General features: G+C 46.6%; 1 long non-coding RNA gene across 1 annotated transcript; it reads left to right on the top strand.

Moving 5' to 3' along the window:
- Positions 1-2,797: 2,797 nt before the first annotated feature.
- On the top strand, positions 2,798-5,672 carry LOC117002933. Its single transcript, XR_004419439.1, has 3 exons — positions 2,798-2,939; positions 3,485-3,604; positions 5,600-5,672. It is a non-coding gene; the product is annotated as an uncharacterized LOC117002933 (long non-coding RNA).
- Positions 5,673-20,755: the final 15,083 nt, after the last annotated feature.

Raw genomic sequence — 20,755 nt, 5'->3', positions numbered from 1 at the left:
TGTGGTTCCTTCCTGATGGAGATGTTACCTTCCCTTTCTGCATCAGGAACGGTGGGAGGGATATTTTGTCCTTGAGACAGACACAGCCCATCTAAGGGCTGCTGGCTTTTTTTTTTCTTCTTCTTCTTTTCTTCTTTTAGCAATTTCTCCTTTGGCTGCAGAAACCCTCCCCGAGGCAGGAGAGTTTTTCTTTCTCAGGCATGCCAGGCGTGCTCCCCGGCCTCTCACTGCTCTAATTATTAGCAGGAGGACAAAGAGATGAGGAGCCATGAATGGGGTCATCTTCACCTGGGAAAAAAAATTAATATATCACCTCTGAAAACCCCAGGCCAGGGTGTGAAAGCACTACTTGATGGGCACTGATGGCAGTGCGTGACTGGCCAAACACTGGCAGATGCACTGACCCCGGGGCAATGTCTGAGCTCATTTCCCATATAAGCATTAATTTACTGGAGTGAGAAAAGAGTGGGGATGAAAGGCATCCCTAGAATCATTGCATCCTTCTGTAATGAGGAATTTTCCGTGTGAAATTCCCAGGTAATGGTAAGAAGCAGGAAACACCTTGTGGTCTTTGGGAGAGTGAACTATCATGGGATGAAGAATCAGTACATCCCTTTTGCTTCTTCAGTCTGCTCCAAATCCATGCTGCAGATCCAGGCTGTCCAGAGAGGGCCCCAATCTATGCTGGAAATAGAGATTTGGGCTTGTGATTCCAACCCAGTTTAAAGGGGGAAAAAAAATAAAGAAGATGAAGATGTAGCTGGGACCACAGCACTAAATATCTACTGGATCTTGACTACTCATTCAGTCTGTGGAGACTAATGTCCTTGTGCTTTCTTTCCAGGTTTTTTATTAAGAAATGCAAAATATTGCATATTTTTAAAAGAGTTGATTACTTTCAATGGGAAAGGGCATAGCAGGACACAGAAATCAGAGACTACACGATGTCAGTCCATCTCGACAGGCTGCTGCCAATTCTGTGCTCAGTCTTTATCCAAAAACCTAGAAAACTGTGTCAAGCTTGCTGTAATATTTAACCCCCTATGGAAAACACTTGTTCCCACTGCTGCTGGACCAAACTAGGTTTTAGTCATAGCTAGCACGGCAAAGGCACCTACTCAAACTGCTGTGAGCATCTTTCCAGGAGGAATGCAGCAATGTCCCTGCCTGGCAAAGGATGCTGAGGAGAGGCCAGTTGCAAGTGTCCGTGGGCTGGAGCACATTGTTCTGAGAAGCCATGCAGTAACACCTTCCCGACAAAGGCTTTTATTATTTCAAGGAGCCTGCGTTGTCAGAGCGAAGCAGTTGCCAATTAATTGCATTGGTGATGGGATCAGAGTCACAGCGAGTCTGGGCTTTTTGCAGCCTTTGCCATTTGAGCAACCAGCACTGGTTCCACGGAGCTGGCAAGTGAGTGGTGAACAGATGCTCAGGAAAATTGGATCATTTACAAAGTGTTTACAAATACTTCCCGCTGGCCCCTGGCCAATTTTGCCATCCTCCCCACTTAGAGAAAACATGCATGTGTGTCCCCAGCCGCTGTCCTCCGAGTCCTTTCTGATGGGATTGGTGCTGAAGGCATGGGGGGTGCTTTGCAGGGACTTGTGTCCTCCTCATTACCCCATCCACAAGGAGAAATGTCGCTTTCACAGCCTGGGTGGGGAAGTGGAGGCAGCCACCAGCACTACTGGGTGCAAGGCACATCCCTGGTTTGAAGACATTTTGAAATAAAGATACAGCAAATGGCTAATTATGTGCATTCAACTAAGTAGTAACTGGAGGTATTTCTCCTGTGCTGTCACACTTAGTAGCTACACACAGTAACTTTGGGTATCCTGACCCAGGGGAACCCCCGAGAGCCAGACAAGTAGGGTTTGGAAGGTATTTTTAAGGTGATATAAACAGTGACACAAATTATTCAAGGGCGCTAAGCATAAGCAAGATGTGGACCTGCTTGAGCAGGTTCAGAGGACTCCATGAAGATGCTCTGAGGGCTGGAGCACCTACTACAGACAGTCTGAGACAGCTGGGGGTGTTCACACGGAGAAAAGAAGGTTCTGGAGAGAACTTGGAGCACCTTCCAGTGCCCTGTGTTTCAGACAGTGGGCTTGGCCAGCTATTTGCATCATGAAAGAGCACAAGCAGCATTCAGTCTCTGCCTGCTTTCAGGACAGGCACATCTCAGAGCTGAGCCCTGGGAAACATTGACAGGGCAGGGCTGTGCTTCTGCCTCCATCCCAGACACCTCCTGGAGCTCGTGACACGTTTGCCCCAATCACACAATATTTGGTTTTGGGTTAAACTTTCTGCAAGGGAGCTAAGGGGGATGGAAATCACCTCCTACCTTCAGCCGATTTCTTGGTAATGCTACAGCCTCGCCAAGACGAGCAGCAACGCTGGTACAAGTCAGCGTGTGCATGGCAAAGCCTCCAGGAATAAAACTTGTCCCTCTGCAGGCACCCACTGATCCTGCAGCCTTCCAAACATCTGTTATTGAGTCCCTAACACAGGCAATTTCCTATCCCACCTTTGTCCCCACAGCTCCCTCTCAGACATTTCCTCCAGCTTGCCTTTCCACCTGCCGGGAGCAGCCTGACACAGGTGGCCAGGCAGAGATCATCCTCACCAGCTATCAAAACTCCCACTTTAATGAGAAAACAAGGTTTTTGGCCGGACTTGCCCTGCCTACTTTGTGCATCCCTGCCCTGAGTCCATCACTGCTGCGGCCGCGACGGCAGAGGGAGCACAGAGGCAGAGTCCCACAGCTGGCTTTTCATTTTAATTTTCTAGCAACACAGAGGAGGACTAGACCCATCCACCCCCCCCTCCTGGTGATTTTTTCCTGACCAGCACGGCAGGCTCGTGGGTAGCAGCAGGGAAGAGCTTTGCTCCGGCGGCGTGAGAGCAAATCCTGCAGCGCAGTTGCGGTTTGCTCCCCGGTAAGAGGCTTGGAAATATTGATCAGGGCTGGAGAAGAGATGTGCACAGGAGAAAGAGCACAAGATTTGGGGATTTAGAAGTGATATAATTGGATTTCTGAATTAAGCACAGTGAGTGGGAAGGTCAGCAACAAGATGCAGCCACGGGCTCAGGTTTTCTCAGCCTCGCTTGCCTGGGTGTCCAACATGAGAAATCCCAGATGAGGTATCCTGGGGAAAGGGTGTGTTGAGCAAATGCTTTTGGGAGTGTCTTTGCTGATAGGTCAAGAAGGTGGCATTGCTTCCATGTGCATCGTGTCAGGCAGTTTTCCCTGCAGTGGGATGGCATGGAATGGTGGTGCCTCTGCTTGAGGCTGGACATTCTTTCTGATGGATGGGAGGTGAATTCTGCTTTCCAGGGCTGGCCCATAGGTGCACTTACCAGTGCTTTCTATCACTAAAAACACTGATAACATTAAAAATCTGTAGCTTTTTATCTCTTCTGCTTTTTGTTTGTGTAAATACTTAGATACATCCATTTATTTCCTGTATCTCCCCTTAAATAGACCTCCCTGGTCCTACCTTTACCCCCAAGCCTCAAAATCTGTCCCCAGTGCAAGGGACAAGGCCATGCACCAGAATCTCCACCTGAAGCTGGAAGTCTCCAAAGCATCACCCAGGTTCAGGTGGGAACATTTAGCTGATAAACTCTGTGCTTGTATTCAGGTATAGGAAACTTACCGATCTTTTATTTGCATTTAAACATTTTGAGAGACTTGGGAGCCCCCAAGGAACAAAAAGCCTGTGTTTTGCAAATTACTCCTTGTAGTTTTTAGGTATGGAAACCTCCCCAGGGGTTTCCCCACTCCCGGGCTGCCTCTGGCCAGCCGATTTACTGGCCATGTTTCCATGGAAACAAAAAATGGATGGGTGAAAAAAAGGGGGAAAAAGTTCTTGTAATAGGTGGCATTTCCCAGTTTGGAAAAAGGGATTTTCCCAGGCTGGACTACTTCTTTAGTAGGATTTTTTTTTCCTGGAGAGAAGAAGGAAGGGCACGCCCTGATGTGGAGATGGATGGGCAGCAGAGGCTGCGTTCAGAGCAGCAGCACCGGGCTGGAGGCTTTAATGCTGTGATTTATGGCCTCTTTGTTGCTATAGAGCTGTCAATTTGGTTAAAAGAAATTTTAAACTGCTTTTCTAACAAGTGGGGCAGGACAAGGGAGCTGCCCCATCCTGGTTGAGCCCACTCAGCGGTGTGAACTTAAGGGATGCTCTCAGCAGAGATAATTCCTCTCCATGTCCATGCAGACATTTAATGATGCTTCTTTACTTTATATCTCACTACGAGGCTTCATTAAAAAACATCTGCAAAGGCTTTGAAGTCCTCGCTGGACATCTTGCACCATCATTGAGAGCACTCACAGCAGCACCATCCTGGGCTGGCACAGAGACTCTGAGATGTGATGAAGATATCAAACCCAAGGTGTACCACAGCCAGCTCAAAGCAAACCCGAAATTACAGTCTCTGCAGGGAGAAGTGACAGCCCTGCTACAGAGATCAAGGATTTATGGAGATGGGGCAGCCAGATCTCTCTCTTGCATCCTGATAGCTGATGTGACACATCAGGTGTCAGGGTAGCTCCTATTCCTAAGAGGTTAAACAAGTTGTACCATCAGGAGGGGCTGACATGTTGGTCCAGGCGAGGAGTGAATCATTAAGTTGTATTCCCACTGCTGAGACAGGCAGCAGCAGCTCAGCGAGGTTTACGTAGCCTCAGGTGAGCTGTACGACAGGAAAACACACATCTGACGTGAGGTTAGGTGCTCTGAATTGTGAAATGATAATCAGGAGAGCTGCTTATTGCTGACTCAGGCAGGGGGTTCTGTTGTGAGGTGCAGGGCTGTGGTTTGGGCTGGGCTTCTCTGGATGTGTGTGTGCTTATACAATAAATCTGTAAATGTATTTTCCATATTATTTCAGACTTTTTTTCCTTTGGAATTCGTTTTTTAATAGACTGCTTCACTTAAAAACTAACTTTTTAAATGCCACAAAATGGAGGAAAGAGGATTTCTTGATGGGAATTAGGGTTAGATCAGGAATCTTGGTTCCCTGTAGAGAAATAAGGTTGGTATCATGTTCAGGGGCCCCAGCAGGAGGAACATTGCTGATGGACTGTGCCCAGCATGGAGAAATGATGTTATTTAGGCACCATCAAGGAGAGAGGAGAGATACAGGGAAATGTACACACATACCTATTTACACACCAATATTTATATATATATACATATATTTGTATAAATAGACACATATATACACATGCATATATATATATAAACATCAGCAAACCCCATTTTATATGCATATATATTATGTATCTATACACACATACATATACACATATATACACATATATGTGCATATATATACACACACACACACACACACACAGATATATACATACATATACATATATATATATAAAATACACTTACACAGCAGGGGAGTGTTAGCATTTTTACCAGGTGCAGACTTGGAGGACACCTCTGTTGTCCTGGGGCTGCTGAAATCCCTGTCCCTCACTGTGTTATTTGTATTTACCAGAGCTGGCAAATGCTGCCACTCCTCTCCTGCCTTCTTCTTTACACATCTGGGCTTCCTCACCCCATTTCTCTTCCCACAGCTGCTTCAGGAATGGGATCAGGAGGTTTTGGGAGTGAATCACAGAAGGAGAAACACCATCCACCCCAGCATCTCTCACCTACAAACACAACCTTGAGGAGTGTGGGCACTGCTAAGGTCAAGGGGAGCAATAAAGGTCCGATTTTGCCAGGTTTCTGGCTGCCCAGCCACAGAGCCAGGCTGGGATGCTGCTCCAGTGAGGAGGGGCAGGCAGGAACTGCAGCACATATGGCGAGCCCGGCCACACGCTGCTCCAGAGCTGCGAGATACGGAAGCACAAGGGCACTGCCACAGAGAAAATATCAGCTCTGGGCTTTGGCTGGCTCTGGGACTTTCTATTCAGAGCCACAGCATTACCTGAACTAACGGCTTGTCACAGAGGAGAGGGTTTGTTTACAAACCTTTCTCCTGAGGGAAGGGGATGATGTCAGCTATGGAGGAGGATGGTGATTGCAGCAGCCACCCACGGCAAAGGGCTGGTGGTTTTGGGGGGATTTTAGGAGCTGGGATGGTGGGAGATGCAGCAGGGGCCCTCAGAGTGTGGGTGTAGAAGGAGGGATTACAGGTGACCTCACCCCTGGTAAATCACAGTTGTACTAATTACCAGAGGAGAGGAATAGCCTTGCCCTCAGTGGGTCATAGCTGTGATTAATAAAGAGAAGTGTGATAAAATGGGTGGGTTGGCTGGTCAGGGGGGCTCTTGGAGGAGGTAGAGGAACCCTGGGGAAGAAGGAATGATCCAGAGAGACACAATAAGAGTGAAACAAGGAAGAGTTGCTGCAGTAAAGATCTGCTGTGAGGTCAGTCTGGGTCTGATGGAGTCAGAGCTGCTGTTGGAGCTGCAGTCACAGCTGAGCTGGGTGAGAGCTGTGCTCAGAGTCTGCAAACCAGTACTGCAGTCACAGTCCAGCAGGAAATAGCCAGCAGAGTCTGCAGCTGGACCCTGCAGTGGGAGCTTGCTGTAGCAGAGTCAGGATGGCAAAGCTGTGAAGAAGAATAAACTGGGACCCTTTCCATGTTGCTGAATGAGAGTCTGTGCCTTGGCTCATTTCTACCTCTAAGGAGAGTCTGCTGCAACACTCAGAGGAGCCTGAGGATGCTGTACCACACAATTGTGCCATCTTCTGTCTCCTTGATGATGTCCAGAGAATGTCACTTCCTTCTGCTGAACCCAGTCCCTCTCCAGCTTCTCATGTTGGGATCCCTGAAAGTGTGTCCAGCCTTGTTTTTCACTGGGAGCTAGGAGCTTCCTTGATTCCCATCAAGAATCCTCTTTCCCCCATCTTGTGACACACTAAAAGTCAGTTTTCAAGTCAAACAGATTACAATAATTTAAATATTTTTAAAAAGAAATCAGCCATCTGAAATATTACAATAATGTAATCTGCTGATAATCTCCATTCCTCTGCTTGAGAAGCTGTTCCCAGTCTGCAGTTTACCTGGGTAAAGTGAGTTGTCTCCAATTTCATTGCCAGAGCATCAAGAGGAAGTTTCATTATTCTAATTTAGCATGAAAATACATTTAAATAGCATTTCATTTTGCCCTTTCACAGTATTAAGTAACTGCAAGAATCTTTTCAAGAGCAATTGCCCACAGCTTTTTGTGCAAATATTCTCTTTACAAAAGTCTCATGATGATTTGGGAGAAGCAATAGGGGAAGAACATGCTTCAGTGACAGAATAAAGGAGAAGTCTAGTGTAATTCTCAGTACAGTGTTATTTATCCTGTAGCTAATTACAATCATAATCTGCTGTATAAGGGAGGCATTTCAATGTCAAATTTCATAAAAGAGATTAACTCTCAAGGAAAGATGAAGCAATGGGGGTCAGGGGGTGTTGTGAGAGCCCACCAGGGCTCAGGGTCTCTCTGTGGCTCCAGGGGAGCCCTCAGCTCAGCCCCAGCCACACCTGGGCACCAGGCAGCAGGCTTGGAGCAGACTAATAAATATATTTGGTTAGCTTATTAAATTCATAGAATCATAGAATGGTTTGGGTTGGAAGGCATTTTTTAATATAACCTAGGCCAAGCTGCCTGCCATGGGCAGGGACACCTTCCACTATCCCAGGTGGCTCCAAGCCCTGTCCTGCCTGGCCTTGGGCACTTCCAGGGATGGGGCAGCCACAGCCTCTTGGGAAACCTGTGCCAGTGCCTCAGCACCCTCACAGCACAAGATTTCTTCCAAATACCTCATCTATACCTGCCCTCTTCCAGTTTGAAGCCATTACTCCTTGTCCTTGCCACTCTCCTCATCTTTATTATAAATCCTCTTTCTTCAAGTATTTAGAGACCTCAGTAAGGTCTCACTGAAGCTTTCTTTTCTCCAGACTGAACAGCCTCAACTCTCTCAGCTTGTTATCAGAAGAGGGGTGCTCCACCTCTCTGAGCTTCTTTGTGTTCTGCTCTGGATCCACTCTGACAAGCCAATGTCCTTTGGTGCTGGTGGCCCCAGGCTGGGTGCAGCACCCAGGAGGGGTCTCACAGGAGCAGACAGAGGGGCACAATCACCTCCCTTGTCCTACTGACCATGCTGCTTGGGATGCAGCCCAGGATGTGCTTGGCTGGGTGGTTCTGTTTTTTATCCACCAGTGTCCCCATGTCCTGCTTGGCAGGGCTGCTCTCAGTCCATTCACCCCCAGTGTGCATTGACAGAGGGGATTGCCCTGACCTGGGTGCAGCACCTTGCACTGGGTCTTGTTGGACCTCATGAGGCTTTTGTGGGTTTATTTCTGACATAATTATACCAAAACTGTAGAACAATTTGGAAATGTTTTGTTGTGCAAAATGTGAAATATTGTCAAAGCAGCAGATTGACATCTCTTCCCATGGTCAGCAGGGGAGTCACTGGGCAGCAGTTTACTGGAGGAGCTGTTACTATTCAGTAAAAGTATTTTAAAAAGCAGTGCCACACACCTCCTGCATTTATGGATGTAACATTTATCCAGCTCCCCATAAGGTTAGTAAATGGTGATCTGCAGGAGCAGAATGAATTATCAGGTAATAAATCAAATTGCTTGTCCTGGAAAAGAGGGACTCGGTATCAGACTGGGTATTACTTATGCAGGCAGAGACCAGAAATATTCAGGTAACACCCGTGGTGTTTTCCTGTCACTAATGAGAATGAACTGCATGGTATTGGTTGCCCATCAGGTTTTCCAAGCGGGAAATTTGCTCATAACCTTTCTGACATGTGCCTCCAGAAGCTGAGTGAGAAGGATCTGAGTCCCAATAATGCTGTCTCTGAGAGGGCCTGTTCAATTAAATCTTCCTCAATATGTCAATCACCTGCTAAATGTAACTGCTCTGGGCTTGGCAAGTGCAAATCAACAGGTTTAAATGATCCAGGAAGGGCTGGATCACAACAGCCATGCCACCGAGGGGACACATAGCCCGGGCTGAGACCAAACCAACACAAATCCAATTTCTGAATGATGGATGTCCCCTGAACTCTAGCACAAAATGAAGCACTTATGTCCTTGGGATGATGTATTTCATTCCAGGAGCCACAGTAAAGTTTCCAGGTATTGCACTAATTTACTGAGTACTGAATCTGCAGTGACCTTGCAGTGACCTTGGAAGAGAGCAGTGGCCCTGTTTGTTGTTTGTGACTGAATGCAAAAGGCAGCTAACAGCTCCCTTCTGCCATGGATCTGGCTCTGTGCATTGAGAGCTTGTTGGGCTGAGGGCAGTTATGGTTTAGGCATAGGAAACACCAGGTGAGTTGGTCCCTGCATGTGCCAGGGCTGCATGAGGCACAGGAACAGTGATGACAATGACAATCCCAACAACAATCATCCAACCAGGGAAAACCCTGTTCATAACACACCTCGAGAATTGAGAAGCATTTGCTCCAAAAGCTTTAATGTGTGCAATTCCAGGCAAGCAAAATTCCTGTGAAATCACAAATTCAAATACTGTCTGTGCTCTAGAGGGTGAAGCCCTGCCTGTGCTCCCCTGCACCGGCGTGTCCCTGGGCTCTACCTAAAAATAAAACCCTAAGCAAAAAAGAACAAGCCCCTGCTGGCAGCCTGGCACGGAGGCACAGCACAGTCGCTGCCAGGCATGTGGTCTCTTTGTCCTTACAGGTCAAACCTGGAGCTGAGTTAAGGATGCCAAGTCTCCAGATCAACACCCGGAGTCGCAGCTCCCTCTTGCCTGTGTCAGCCCGTGGCCAGGAGCTGTCCCTGTGAGCTCAGCCCTGTGATGGCACCAAAGCCCAGCACTGAGGTCAAAACAAGGTCTGAGGGCATCACCCAAGTGCTCTCTATCCTTCACACCATCTCCAAAGGAAGCAAAAGTGTTTTCTTCACCTTGTGGCCCCACAGCATTTTCACCCACATTTGTGAAAGTGCCACATTGCAAGAGCCAGCCCAGACCAAGTGGAAAAGGAATTTCCTTTTGCCAGTGCTCTCTACTGTGGCCCCTTGCTGGCTGCCCAGGGACCTGAGTCTGTTCCTCAGGAGGGTGTGGGAGGGAGGCTGGGCTGGGGTCTGATCCCATTTGTATCCCCTCACTTGCCAAAATCCAGGATAAACCACTGAGTCCCAGCCCACCTGAAGCACAGCAGAACTAGAAAAGCCATGTCTGAGCTTTCAAAGTGGAACTCACCTGCTCTCGGGTGATGTTTCTTCAATGTCAGGACCCTGTTCTTAATTCCCAGCTAGCACTTGTGTTTTGTTAAGCACAACACAAAAGATAAAAAGGAACTAAACCAAACCCACATAATGCAAGATTGAAAGAAAATAAAAAAGCATGTCAAGGTTTCATATTATTCCAAATTATCACATAAACAGAGCATTATTAAAACAACATTCCTGGGACAGCTACCTCTCACCCATCCTCTCCCCTGCTCCTGACTCCCAAGGCAAGGAGCTGAGGGGTTACAAATAAAACTCTAAAGGAGAGAAATTTTGAGATCAATTCCAGCAATTGGGATTTCTAGTATGTCTCAAAAAAAGTGTCAAATCTGTCACTCAGTGCTTACAGGTTATCCTCTGTGAGCTCAGGCATGAGCCTGGTGTGTTTATTAAACCCATGGCCTGGCAGAGGAAAGGTGCCTGTCTGAATTGCAATAAAGTTGATTTTCAAGCAGTTGGTTTAAAACTCTTTGTCCTGGTTTAGGGAATTACTGAACACCAGGATGAAGTGTTCAAGCACACATTCTCATGTGTTGGTACCAGCTGCCTTGCAAATGACTCTGGCCACTTCAGCAGAACTTGGGGCTCTGGGCTGGCTCTTTCTGGGTGCTGTAGCACAGCAGAACAAGGTGCTGTGTCCTTCTCTGAGTATATCTGTATATATATATATATATATACATATATATATATAGTACATAGAGGGATAGATGTGAGCTGTGCAAATATAGGAATGTTAGATTTAATTGTGTGGGGCTGACTTTGCAGTGCTCAGTGGCAGGACCTGCCCTTCCCTGTGCCCTTTGGGGTCCCCTCCAGCTGATCTGCCCCAGCCCATCACTGTCCCTATTGCTTCCCCTGCTTCCAGCACCACAACCCTTCCTTTTCCCCATCTACACCCAGCTGGGAGGCCTGGGAGCTGGTGTTAGTCTCTCTCTCCAGAAAATTTTCCCATTTATTTATGTTTCCCTCCTGCACAGGGAGATCCCACCAATCTCTGAAAGCTGTATGAAGTTATTTGCTCGAGCAAGCTGACAGCAGCCTCTGGGCTAAACTTTTGATCCGTCAGTTTTCTGCCACTTCAGAAAGCCCTGCTGGCTGCAGGGGTGGGGACAGGACCAGCACAGCTTGCCATGGAAGGGGAGCAGCACAGGGTCTGGGTCTCCATCCTCTTCTTGGCACCAAGCCCCCAGTGCCCAGGTGTGGGTGTCTCCTTCCTGGCACGGGGGATGCACCATAAAAAGCACACAGGGGTTCTGCTGTTGGAGCAAACCTGAGCTGCAGGGACTTTTTCTTCCCTCAGTGACTCTCTTGGTGCTGTGCTTCAGGAGACCACCTCCTTCTGTCCCTCAGCCAGGGGAAAAGTAGGAACCTGCAACCTATTCTGTCCAGTTCTTCTAGAGCTTGCTGGCAGTACCTGTGGCTGACTCTGCTCTTCAGTGAAAGGTGTTTTTCATCATCTATCATCATCTCATATCCTGAGGCTTTTCCATGAACTCACAGAAATTCAAAATGATCACACTGATGCCAACATTGTTTCAACATTTACACTTCTGAGACAAATACCTTAAAAGTATGTGACAGGGATAAAGCTGCAGGGATGGATCTAAGCACAGAAGGAAGGAGATGGAGTGTGAAGCTGTAAGGTAAGAAGGCTCCAAGTCTGCACTGAATAGCTGAAATTTCCCACCCCAGCTTCTCTAAGACGCACACAGATCACAGTGCTGTGAAACTTTGTTCCCTGAATAAATGGGATGAACCAGATGAAACCGTGGGTACTGTGCACAACAGGGGTAAAGAAAAGCACATCCATCACCCAGCTGATACTGAGAGGCACAAGCTGTACCAGGGATGTACAGAACATGGGGATGTCTGCTCTGGGCTAAACCATGCTCATCACAGACAAATCTGAGTTGGAAGTCTGTGCAGGGGATTCCCAGTGGTACCACTCCTGTTTGTGAGCACCACAGCAACACCAGAAAGTTTTGCTGGATGAGGCACTGGGGACAAAGACAAGGAAGGAAACTCTACCTGCCACAGGGTAAATGTCACCCCTGGTCCCTAAAAGGACAGAACTTGGGTTGGCACCTCGTAGTGACCCTTGCTCATCATTCTCATTTGAGGCCTTTGAGATGGCCCAATTCTGAAGCTGTTTCTCAGTCTTTGTTTCTACAGATTTTCCCCATTAATATTGCAGATGTGTCTGGCTGAGAAGCAAATGAGAACAGCAGCTCTGTCCACAGCTGGACATCCAGCCCCACACTGGAGGGTACAATGAGTTACCTGATTGTCTGAGACGTGGAGCATCCAAACTCCTCACAGGGTTATAGAAGGAGATCGACATACCTAACAAAAAATGAGCTTTCTCACTGTCTCACTGGAGAATTTTAAGCCAAATTTGGCTGTTCACAGCTGTGCAGGAAAATCTGTAAATCAAGAAGTTACTTCAGGCAAGATTTAAAATGCTCTAATTGCCTTTTGGATTTATGACAAAAGTACCACGAGAGACAAATGGGTTTCAGTACTCCACTGGCATAATTTAGGGAAAAATATAGCTTTTCTTCTGTAATAAGTCATTATTGCATTAGAGTTAGTGTTCACACTTTCCCCATTAATATTGTAGAGCATGTAGTTACAGGACAAAGGGGAATGGCTTTAAACTGGAAAAGGGCAGTTTTAGATTAGATGTTGGGAGGAAATTCCTCACCATCAGGGTGGTGAGGAACTGGCAGAGATTGTCCAGAGAAGCTGTGCATGCCCCATTCCCTGGAAGTGTTCAAGGACAGGCTGGATGGGGCTCTGAGCAACCTGGACTAGTGGAAGGTGTCCCTGCCATGGAAGGGGGCTGGAACCAGATGATCTTTAAGGTCCCTTCCAACACAAACCCTTCTGTGTGAACAATATCAGCTCAAGTATTTAGCTTCCTCTGCTGGGTATTTTATTCCTCTACAATCTTTTGGAGTGTTATAAAACCACTTAAATAAGTGCACATAAACTATGAAAACAGCTGTATGAAGTACAGGGGACAATAAATTCAGGCTATCACAGAAATTTTCTGTTCTGTGCCTGGATGTAACTCACTGGCCTCATATGAGTTGAATTATGGGCAAATGCTCACAATTTAATTTCTTAAAACCCCTGTCTTGGGAAAAAAAAGAAAGAAAGAAAGGAAAGAAAGAAAGGAAAGGAAAGAAAGGAAGGAAAGAAAGGAAGGAAAGAAAGGAAGGAAAGAAAGAAAAGAAAGAAAGAAAGAAAGAAGAAGAAGAAAGAAAGAAAGAAAGAAAGAAAGAAAGAAAGAAAGAAAGAAAGAAAGAAAGAAAGAAAGAAAGAAAGAAAGAAAGAAAGAAAGAAAGAAAGAAAGAAAGAAAGAAAGAAAGAAAGAAAGAAAGAAAGAAAGAAAGAGAGAAAGAAAGAAAGAGTCACAAATATAAACGAGCAAGGCTCAGCCCTGGTCATGGGAATACACAAATTTCTTTGCTGCATTAACCTTGTGTCCAAAATGTGCTCAGCAAGGAACTGTGCTCTGGAAATGGGAAAGAATGAAACTGGATGTTATTCCTTCTGGAAATAAGAGCAATGGGTTGAGATTTTTTACCTATTTGGAAAGAAGACCATGACATTTCTGTACAGGTTTTGATGGCTCTTCAAAAAAGTCACATTATTGGGTGGTCTGATTTGTGTTCCTTGCATTGATGTGTATTGCATTTGGCTCCACAGCAACAGTGAAGTTGCTGGGGGATGGGTCTTTTTCTTAAAGATAATTTCTTTTTTCAAATATTCTTGAAGTGCAGCTTGTATTAAACTGGGTAATAATTAGATAGTGAAAATGCTTCTATCTAATGCTTAGATTATTACAAGTGCCTGAGGCAATTCTTCAAGGTTTATAACAGACATAGAAATCAATGTTTAATGTCAAAAGTGATCCTGGAAGGTGTTTATTGAGAGTTATTTTTTAATATAAAGTGTAAAGATTAAAAAATGCTTTTATTCTTAGTTTTACTTGTAGTGGTGACTGGGGGAAAGGTGTGGTATCATCAGGGAGAAGTATTACCATAAAAGCTGGTGTCAAACCTTCTTTCAAGCTTCTTGATCCAAAATACCAGCTAAAATCAAACCAAGTCAGTGTATTTAAAGTCAATACCCTCCTGGTTGTTCTAACATTACTCTGATTTCTTAGAGCTGCCATAAACCAGCACTAGACATTTTCACCAGTGAAGCTTCATTACTGAGCCCTGTAAGAATCTGCTCTTTTGAGAGAAACTTTGGCAGATTTGGGCTTAACATCCATTAAAAAATCTTGTTGTATGACATGGTGTGAAGACTGTTTTCCTGCTGCTAGAATAATTCACTCAGGAGCAACTGGGACAGCAAAGCTGCTGTTTCACCCTTCACCTTCCTCTTCCACCCTCCCCTGGGTTGGAAGAAACCTTAAAGATCACCCAGTTCCAACCCCCTGCCATGGTCAGGGATGCCTTGCACTGGACCAGGTTGCCCATATGGAATCACACAGATGGGAACCATTCACCCCAGGCTGTTTGCTCAGGGGTATGAGGCTGGCAGAGCTGCCCCTTTCCCTGTAGGCACCCCAGGTGACACCCAGAGGATTTGTTTCATCCCACTGTCCCTGCACAGGACCAGGAACACAAGCACACATGGAGTTACTTACACTGGAGACAGCTTCAGCTAAGTGGGGTAATCCCACTTTCCGATGTCCAAACGATTTAATAGAGATGAAACCCAAGAGACATTACTGAAATGAGATAAATCTGGGCAGAAATGATTGCAACAGCGTTTGGGGAATGGAAAAACAGCTTATACCCTGGCAGATACAGGGTCGAGAGAAAGATGCCGTTCTCTGGAGAAGCCTGGGGAGGAAAGAAGGGAATGATGGCTCCACAAGGCATCAGGGCTTGCTTGGACCCCATCCTGAAAGTGCTTGAGCTGTACCTGCCTTGTAGAGGGCAGCTCTGGATGCAGGTGCCTTCCTTGGGGGCTGTAGGAGTGGCATGGACACACTGCATCCTTTCCCAAAACCTTCTCCAGGCTGAGGGGAGACTGGGAATGGAGCTCACCCCTTCAGGGCACACTGTCACTGTGGCATTCCCAGCTGTGCCCAAAAACTGAGGAGTCATCTCTGGGCTTTATCCCCTAGAACCATCCACCTCTGTCCTTGGCTGTTGGGGCAGCCTGAGGGACAGACCTGGGTGTGACATTGGCAGTGCCCATGTCCACACCTGGGCAAAGCATCCCAGCTGTCTGCTCACATCCAAGCCACACCAGCAGCCCCAGCTCAACGAGGTGAGGAAAAGGCTTTGCAGGAGTGGTGGCTGTAGGTCAGGGAATTCCTTTTCTCACAGCTGGGAGGGTAGATGAGGTTGTGTTAGAGCTGGAAAAGGAGAGGAGGTACAGATGTGAAAGGTGCAGACCCCAAAGGCTCACTGCTGTGTGCAATTGCTCCAAGCAATCAAATGAAAAATACTGCTTCTCCCCACACACTTTGCCTCATTCAAATGCTTCACTAAGGATGTGCAGTAACTGCCACGACAGCAGTGTTTTCAGCACAGTGGGAAGATTTCGAGCTCTCCTCAGGGCACTGAAGTCCAAAAAGTATGAGATCATGACAGTATTACCTACCTGCCTTTTCCCAATACAGTGCCATGCACTGTGCAAACAGAGCTAAATGTGATTTGGGCTCAGATAGCAGCAAGAACATACAGTGGAGAGATCAGAAAACGTCTCCTGGTGGAAGACATCAGGTTAAAAAAGGAGAAATGCTTCAGGAAGGATGGAGTTTAAAATGATTATATAAAACCCAGAAATTCGTGATGGAGGTGTAAATCTCCAGGTATAAACCAGCACAACCTTGTGGATGCTTCTGTTTGCATCAGCCAGGGGTCTGCTCCCACGTGTTTGATCAAACATGGCTCAGTACAGGGGAATAAGAAGTGGCAGAGAACAACTTCCTCCTCTGAGGGAGAGCTGGAATGCAAAATATGTCTAAAATAATACACTATCCAAGTAGTCTTTCAGCCTTTCCCAAAGGAAAAATACACTTCTCTACAAGGAAAAAGCCACATATCTCTCTACAGCCCCAGGAAAAGAATGAGGTCACATCTTTCACTAATGCTGAAAGAGAAGGATTTTTTTTTTTGGTGCAGCATTTCATCCCCTTCTAGTAACTTGACATGCCTCACTGCGGTGATATCCTGGTATTTATCTTATTTTGGGCTTCTTATAAAAAAAAAAATCCAATTCTACTCAATCTAAAGGGCTAAATCCTGCATCACCAAGGCAATGCTGCTGTTATGGAGGAAATGGGTTTGCCCCTTGCTTCCATCAGTGTGAGTTGGGAGCAATTCTCCCTAAGTTAAAAGGTGAAAGCTGTCCCACTGACTCCGGCTACAGAAGGGTTTCTTGCCTGGGAATGAGGGAAAAGAAGCCAACTTCATAAACCAGATTTTGGTCTCTTTACACAAGGACAATTTGCAATAAACCCTGTGGCTAACATGAAGTTATTGCAGATTTGCACTGGCATGAATGAGGTCAGAATCCAGCCCGGGGTGGCTGGGATAAGGCGGCACAGAGGTGTTGGAGCACAGAAATTTGGAGTTTGACTTTCTGCAGCCCCTAAACGATCTCAGTGCGGTGACACCCTGCCTTCAATGTATTTTGGGTCAAATTGATGAGTGTCATGGCTCAGGACCAGGCACACCTGACATGGAGAGAGCCACGTGGAGCTTGTTGGAGCAACCGTGTGCTAATTAGCGCTGTCTGCTCAATGAATTTAGCTTCAACTGCTCACACAGTGTCTGCAGCTAGATTGGGATTTCCTCAAATTGATTTGTAATTTGAGGTTACTCAATTAATTTTTCTTTTTTTTTCCCTTTTTTTTTTTTTTTTTCCTTTTATTTTTGCTCTCTTTATCACACAAGTGTTTGAGCCCTCGAATGTGCCCCTCCTTGCTTCAACAGGTGCCAGGGATCCTCAGCTGGGTGCCCTCTCCAGCATCACAGCCCTGACTTGGCCACCAGTGGGCCAAACCTCCCAAGATTCACCATCCGTTAGGAAGGAGGTTACAAATAAGCAGGATGGAGGAAATTCAACCCTTTTTTTTTTTTCCTTTTCTGGGCCACACAAGCCTTGCCCAAGGCATTATTCATAGAAAAATTAGGCTGCTGCAAGATTCACTGGCGGGGTGCAGAATTTAAATAGAATTTTCTCTTGTCCCAGTTACACAAAGTCAGCCTGATTGTCCCATTCCCTATGCTGGTGTAAAATGGAAGTAATTCCAGTCCTGAGGCTGGGATTTACAGCTCACTGGAGGGACAGATAGCACAGGAGGCATCACATGGCAGCTGCTCCAGGCAGCAGCTCTCAGTCCTGGCGAGTTGGGTCACAGAATCATTGAATGGTTTGGGTTGGGACCTTAAAAAGTGACCAGTTCCAGCCCCCTGCCATGGCAGGGACACCTTCCACTGTCCCAGGCTGCTCCAAGCCCTGCCCTGCCTGGCCTTGAACACTTCTTGGGATGGGGCAGCCACAGCTTCTCTGGGCAATCTGTGTCAGGGCCTCACCACTCTGATAGTGAAGAATTTCTTTATAATACCCAATCTAAACCTGTCCTCTTTTGGTTTGAAGCCATCCCCCCTTGTCCTATCACTATCTGTCCTCGTACAAAGGTCCTTATGTTGTGAGCAGCACTTTCCTTCTGATATGAAAATTGACATGGATGCAATTAAAATTTAATTTTTTCAAGAATTTTTTAGCTTTGAGTATCAGCAGGTTTGGAGACAGGGAATGCAGAAGGTGTATGAGTGAGTGCAGCAGAGCTGTGACCCTGCATGGGTAATGCTTTATGGTGCTCACCTCCCACCACTACTAATACAGAGCAACCAAAGGACCCACTCACCCTTCCAGTCTTTCAAATCTCTCATTACTTTGAGGTTCAGAGATCAGAATCATTGCAGTAGTGGCAGTTTTGTTACAGGCAAATCTGGCTGATTCCAGGGAAGTGGTGCTGTCCTAAAATAAATGATGTTCTTTTAGGAATGGTCTGGTTCTGGGAATGAAACTGTGGCTCCCATTCAGAGACATCTTTTGAGGCAGCTGAGCCCAGTGACACGAAGAGCTGAACCCTGCAAGGTGATGAGAAACTTTGCTGCTGCTGCTGAGCCCTGGCCACTTCTTCCAGCACTCAAAGTCAGCCATCTGCTGGGGGGAATATCTGGTGCATCCTGCATTCAATGAACTTCCCTTTCTCCTTAGGATTGTCCTCCAAAACACATAAAATACCCTGGGAATGGTGCCAGGCATTACTCACCCACCCAAGTACTATGGTTCATCATTTGTGGACTTAAAAAACACCAGCACAAACACTTCTGTAATATTATGGGGTTTTCATGACAAATATGTTTGTTCTGGTTTTGTTCAGCTTTGCACCCAGAGGGGAAAGAGCCCAGAGCTGTTACCTCTGCCTGTGGCTGTTCCAAGAGAGAGCTCAGACCCACAGCCAGGCTTCCCTGCTCCTGACTTGAGATTTGCAATCAGAGCAATTCCACCGACTTCAGAGAGCTGCTTCTCATTTCCAAACATATGCTTAGGAATATAATCAGGCTTACAAATCTCCACTGACGGCAAAGCCGAGTGCCAGCTTCCCTTAACAAGTAATGCAAAACACTGCTGGGGGGGGTGAGCAGCCCAAGCCTGCTACCCAAAGCTCAGCAAACCCCAAAACGAGCACAGCCACGGCCTCCTCCTTGGAAATGAACATTTTATGAGCAGAATTGGAGATCTGTGCGTGCTTTGGTGCTGTGAGAACATGATACACCTGCAGAAAGGTCTCTGCTATCGTGGCATTGCTGCTGTGTGGGATAGAGGTGGGCATAGGGCAGGAGGGTTCCTGCAAATAACCAAACTTGAGGGAGAAATACCCAAAGCACAACTCACAGGAGGTGAGGGCTTCTCCCACCCACCCTGAGCAGCTCCAGGTGTCAGCAGAGGATGTCTCTGTGCTCATCCTCCCACAGGAGAAGCAGAAATAAACACCTCACACTGCTCAACATCACAGTGCTCCAGACACATCTCTGCTGATGGCAATCATGGGGACTGTCAATAAACTGATTCATCTGCTGCCTGGAACAGTGCTCAAACTTTTGTCTAAGCTGCAGACACTCATGTGGTGATGGTAGATGCCACCAAAACCCTACAACAGAGCAATGCTCTTCTGCACAGCAGCTGCAGGTGGAGGAAGGCTTCATGTGTTCAACACAGATCTGCCACATCCAGACACCAGAATTTTCAGGTCCAGTCTTCTGCCAGTTGTTCCTCAGAAAACTGTTCTGACCATTTCTTACCTTTCTGACCATTTCTCCCTTTAATGCATGGTCACTGTTCCCAGCCTCCCTGGTGGTGCAGTTCCAGAGCAACAACAAGTTCCCATCTTATTCAAAATTCACAAAAAAAACCCCTATGGAAATGTTAAATCATCCATGTGGACCTTGGGAGCAATGAAGTGGTTCTGCTCTGTGCAAAGCCTCAAGGAAAAACTCAAAGCCACCAGGGCCATTGATGGTGGGTGGATGTTCATTCATTTTTGAGGGGATTTTGGGGCCTTTTGGGGGAATTTTGGGAATTTTTGAAGCCATTTTTGGGGTGATTTTGGGGACATTTTAGGGGGAATTTGGGGACATTTTTGGGCGAATTTCGAGCCATTTTGGGGTAATTTTAGAGGGATTTTAGGGTCATTTTAGGGGCTTGGTGGGGGGAATTAAGCACATTTTTGAGGGGATTTTGGGGCTTTTGTTAGGAGAATTTTGGGGATTTTTGAAGCCATTTTGGGGGATTTTGGAGCATTTTTGGTGTGATTTTGGGGACATTTTGGAGGGAATTTGGAGCAATTTTGGGGCCTTTTTGGGGGGAAACTTAGGGAGATTTTAGGGCCATTTGAGGAGCTTGGTGTGGGTATTTTGGGACATTTTTAAGGGGATTTTGGGACTTTTTTGGGGGGAATTTTGGGGATTTTTGAGGCCATTTTTAGGGATTTTTAAAGCCATTTTTGTGGTGATTTGGGAGATATTTAAGGGGAATTTGCGACCATTTTTGCAGGATTTTGATGCCATTCTTGGGGGAATTTTAATGGGATTTAGGGAGGAATTTTAGGGCATTTTTGGGGCAATTTTGTAGCATTATCCAGTTGAATTTGAAACTCTTTAAGTGCTGATTTTTGAGCCAATCAGTCAAGGCTCGCTGAGATGGGTGCAGCACTAAATTCAGCACAGCACCACACAAAACCCGTGGCTGAGCTGCCAAAATCCATTCCAGCTCTCTGGATAGCTGGACTGGCACCGTGCCCCCACCTGCATGAGGCCAAGCACATCAGGGGTGACAGGACATCCCAGCACTGCCTTGGGACACCCAGCCCTACTGTACATCCCTCCCTGTGTCCCTCTCTGCTCTGTGGAGGAAAATGGAACTTGCCTTTTGTCTGGCAGGGGTCAGACAGAGCCGGTTTGTTCGATAAAGCTTT

This window comes from Catharus ustulatus, chromosome 1 (genome assembly GCF_009819885.2).
Source record: "Catharus ustulatus isolate bCatUst1 chromosome 1, bCatUst1.pri.v2, whole genome shotgun sequence".
Lineage (NCBI taxonomy): Eukaryota > Metazoa > Chordata > Aves > Passeriformes > Turdidae > Catharus > Catharus ustulatus.
This window is presented reverse-complemented; position numbering and strand designations above follow the sequence as displayed.